This window comes from Electrophorus electricus, chromosome 23, assembly GCF_013358815.1.
Source record: "Electrophorus electricus isolate fEleEle1 chromosome 23, fEleEle1.pri, whole genome shotgun sequence".
NCBI lineage: Eukaryota > Metazoa > Chordata > Actinopteri > Gymnotiformes > Gymnotidae > Electrophorus > Electrophorus electricus.
Window position 1 is genome coordinate 10,322,961 of NC_049557.1, and position 5,041 is coordinate 10,328,001.

Genomic DNA, 5,041 nt, shown 5'->3' on the forward strand with positions numbered 1-5,041 from the left:
AAGGTCACAGTGCTGACCTGTCAAAATAGATAAAAAGGTAAATAAAATAAAAAGGTAAACACAATGGCAGTAAGAACTCGAAACGCAAAGTCACCGATGAGCTGTTTGGACTGGACTCGTGTTCCTGTGGGCTAAAATAAAGGGAGAAACATGGAACAAACAAGACACAGGGCAGGTAGGTGTGTGTGTGTGTGTGTGTGTGTGTGTGTGTGTGTGTGTGTGTGTGTGTGTGTGTTTGTTTTGGGTGGGCATGTTCCTCTGGCTTGGTGACTCAGATGCCACAGTGATCAGCAATTTCTGGCATATTTCAAAACTCCCTTTCATGTCTAAAGTTCTGGGTAAAAAGGTGTTCTGTTTGTTTCTGGTGAGAAAAATCCAGAAGCCATGAAACATGCAACCATGTCCTCCAGTGGAGAGCAGCAAAACTGAGCACTTGGCTGTGCTTCTCTTCTGGCGCCTGAGGAGGCTCTAGAAAAGTGTAGCTCAGACCCAGTCCGAATCAAATCCAGGTGCAAACAGACCATTCTACTGAATGGTGGCCCCCATTCACACTGGTCCATTTGAATGCTAGCCCGCCGTTCATGCTGGTCCATATAAATGCTGGTTCAAACTTGTCCATTTGAATGCTGGCCCCCATTCACACTGGTCCATTTGAATGCTAGCCTTCTATTCATGCTGGTCCATATAAATGCTGGTTCACATTAGCACTGGTCCATTTGGGTAGTTTTGCAATGCATGTAACAGACTATTGAACTGTTGATTTGTGTTTAAATGCTCAAAAAAGCTTTTTTTAAATTAAGGTTTTGCGCCACCTTATCTGCCCCTTTGAAGCCTCCCAGTGGCTAAAATTAAACCAGCAAAAATCAATCAATCAATAATGAATAAATAAATGAAATCATTTTAAGTATCCAACAAATCTGCACAAAGAACCTGCTTCTGGCCCACGAGGGAGACCCCAACTCAGACACCTCCCCCTTCATCAAGCTCAGTGATCCTGGGATCGGTGTAGCCTTGCTGGCAAAGAGACTCAGCCAACAACACCCTATACAAACAAATACCCTGCACAAGCACCCTGTACAAACAAACACCTTGCACAAACAGCCTATACAAACATCCTGCACAAACACCCTGCACGAATATATACACCATGTACAAACACCCTCCACAGACAGTACATTGCTCAGTGGTTCAATTACTTGACTTGTAATTGGAAGTTTGTGGGTTCAAGCCCCAGCACTGCCAAGTTGCCACTGTTGGGCCCCTGAGCAAGACCCTTGACCCTCAATTGCTCATCTTGTACTCAGTCAAAATCCTATGCTACATTGGATAAAAGTGTCAGCTAAATGCTTGAACCATGTGATACAGTTTGTCACAGTGCTTAGCATGCATTAGATGAACTACCACTTGAAGATTTAGCTGTAAGAATGGTTGAATGATAGTAATGTCATTCAATCTCAATATGTCATTTTGAAGTGGGATGAAATTAATTGATTTTTCCTTTTTGGGTTTTAAGTTTATATCTGTCTCTTCTTCCTGTCCAGGTACGCAGGAGAGTCTATAGTAGCTATTTCCCCATAAGTCAGATGTGTGGAGTTTTGTTGGTGTTCTGCATTGTTCTGGAGGGCGCCATTGTTCCCACTGCTCCCACCAAAGGTAAGACCCAACACAACATCTGTAGCTTCACCATCTGAGTCTCCATTAGATCTTACATAAGTGAATGCAAAGTTGTACTGAGCAAAATTGTATCAATTTCTAAGACTGAAATGAATGGGCGTGTAATGCAATTTGAAAAATGCTTTTCTGTCATTTTCTGTCATTATCCATAAATGCAGTTAATTAATGGGATTTCACACAGAGCGAACTGGAAGATCTGGATTCTTTTTATTGTTGGGGCTCTGAGAAAATTAACCTATGGCCAGAAGAGTTTCTTAATGACCTTTCTGGTATTCCTGATATTTTCATAATTATGTGTCTGGGCTATGGAGTCCAGATTAGAACCAGTTCTGCTGGCTGAAGTGTGAATGGAGGATGTGTTTTTACTTGTCGTGCAGGTGTACAGTATGATGCTACAGTGCTGGTCCCGCAACAGTGAAGACAGACCTATGTTCTCCCAGCAACAGGACCTCATTGAGAGCAGCATACAAGACAAAAGAGAAGGATCTAAAGGATGAAGCTATGTCTTAAAAAGCAACGTGGGCATACACATGACAGTCTGACATTTACTTTTATCCAGAGCGACTTACAAAAGTGCTTTGTCATTTACTCATAGAACACATCCTAGCCAGTGCAGCAGGTCAGTGGTCTTCAGTGGTGTTTTTAGGGCTTTTAGCTCATTTCCACTCTTCACATCAACAACCCACCTATACACACACACAAACACACACACACACATGAAATGTCCCTTGTGCATAAAAAGTGCCATATAAAGAAACTTGACATGCCTTGATCCTATAGCTCTTACCCTTGCGAGCTATACCTAGCCTTTCAACATCCTGAGGTACACCTGTACGATAGCGGTTCAACATCCTGAGGTACACCTGTACGATAGCCTTTAAACATCCTGTGGTACACCTGTATGATAGTGGTTCAACATCCTGAGGAACACCTGTATGATAGCATTTCAACATCCTGAGGTACACCTGACCGGGCTCTACAGGACAGAATGACTACAGGCCTGTCACTCTGATGTCTATGGTCACAAAGTCCTTTACACAACTGGTGTTGGCCCACCTGAACAACTTTGTAGGACACGTTTTGGACCCCCTGCCGTTTGCTTAAAAAGACAAACAAGTGGATGACAGTCAACATGGGGCTACACTACACCCTACAAGACTACCCAAGGACATGAGCAAGGATCCTGTATGTGGAATTCAGCTGGGCATTCAACACCATTATTCCAAATATCCTCTCCCCCAATGTCTCCAAGCTCACTGTGGCTCCTGCTATCTGTCAGTGGATCACAAGCTTCCTGACAGGTAGGGAAAAGCAGAATATTAAATGTTATCTATTGTCATTTATATTATTATTCTCTTATACTTATTCTATGATTGTCCACAATAAGAAACATCTCAATAATTTTATTAAGGTGGCTAACAAAATAATTGCCATTTATATTTATATTTTTGGCCTTTAGCAGGCGCTCTTATCTTGAGTGACTTACAGAAGTGCTTTGTCATTTACTCATAGAACACACCCTAGCCAGTACCATAGGTTAGCGGTTAGAGGTTTTTATGTTTATAGATTTAGTATGCCTGGCTGCAAATCAAATGTCCTCGTTGGTTATAATAAACAGAACAGAACTGAACTGGAAAGTCCATCTGTGTTCCCCTCCTTCCTTCCAGGCCATGTATTCCTCAAAAACCAGGTAACGTGCTGGGAAAATTATTCCAGATCCCTCACACCCTGGACATGACCTCACTCAACTCCTCCCTTCCAGCAGGCGCTACAGAACCCTTGACACTACAACATCTAGACACGGGCAGTTTCTCAGTCAAATCGTAAATAGTTGACTGACATCTGTTATGCAATAGCTACTCTTGTACCCTCAGATAGATACAACTGTATAAATCACAACTTCACTCCCATACGTAGGCATTGTGTGGCACTACCACACACACTTGCACTTTATGTATACTGCATGTTTTTGTTTTACAAACAATTTACAAATTATATGCATGTTGTGTATTGTCTGTACTGATTAAGTCACCAAGTGCCGGGAACAAATTCCTGTGTGTGTCAGTATATATGGTCAGTAAATCTGATTCATATCCTGATTCGTATCCCCTCAACTCATAAACAACATTCCGCTAATCTCAGTTACATGCTGTGACTATAGTCATGGCCAAATGTTTTGAGATTGACACAAATTTTGGATTTCACAAAGTTTACTGCCTCGGGTTTTTTTAGATCCTTTTGTCAGATGTTTATATGGTAAAGGGAAGTACAATTATTAGCATTTCAAAAGTTTTTTAACTTTTCATTGACAAATACATCCAGTTTAACCAAAGACTTAATATTTAAAATGTTGACCCTTCAATTTTAAGACTTCTGCAATTCGCCTTGGCATGCTGGATATCAGCTTCTGGGCAATATCTTGACTGATGGCAACCCATTCTTGCCTAATCAGTGCTTGGAGTTGGTCACAGTTTCTGTGTTTTTGTTTGTCCACCCTCTTTTTGAGGACCACAGGTTCTCAATGGGATTGAGATCTGGGGAGTTTCCTGGCCATGGTCCCACATTTTAAATGTTTTGTTCATTGAGCCACTCGGTTATCACTTTTGCCTTGTGACATGGTGCTCTCTCATGCTGGATAAAACATTGTTTATCACCGAATTGCTCCTAGATCGTTGGGAAAAGTTGCTCTTGAAGGATGTTTTGATACCATTCCTTATTCATGGCAGTGTTCTTAGGCAAAATTCTGAGCAATAATTATACTTCACTATAGTATAAACATCTGACAAAAGGATCTAAAAAAACTGAGGCAGTAAACTTTGAGAAAACCAAAATCTGTGTCAGTCTCAAAAATTTGGCCATGACTGTACACCTGTATGATAGGTAAGGGCACATTTCCAGTCAGCTTGAACTGATGGTGCTTTATCAGAATGGAATGTATTTGGTTTTGTGTTTTAAAGTAAACTTCAAAAGATTAAATCTTTCACTGCTTCGAGCACACACCTTATCCTGCTTTATTTTTAAACCCTGAAATTAATCTACAATTGTAGATGTCAGCAGAATCATTGTATAAAGGATTTCCTCACAATCTGAGGAATGTAGACACATGTAGATATAGCAGATGCAGCCTCAAAGTCTTCAGAGCTAGTTTCACTTGTCTGAGCAAGTTAAGCATTCACCTAAAATAACACTTACACACCCTTTATATTACATCATTTACAGTCTGGTTGATGCTAAGATTAAATTACTCATTACCAATTAGTGTTAGTCTCCATTTAGTGCGTGGTGACGTCTGACAAGCTGGCAGTGATGTGAAGAAAGCGTTATGCGAGGTTAGTTTAGGCGGACACAGTCGCTCCTTCAGACAGAC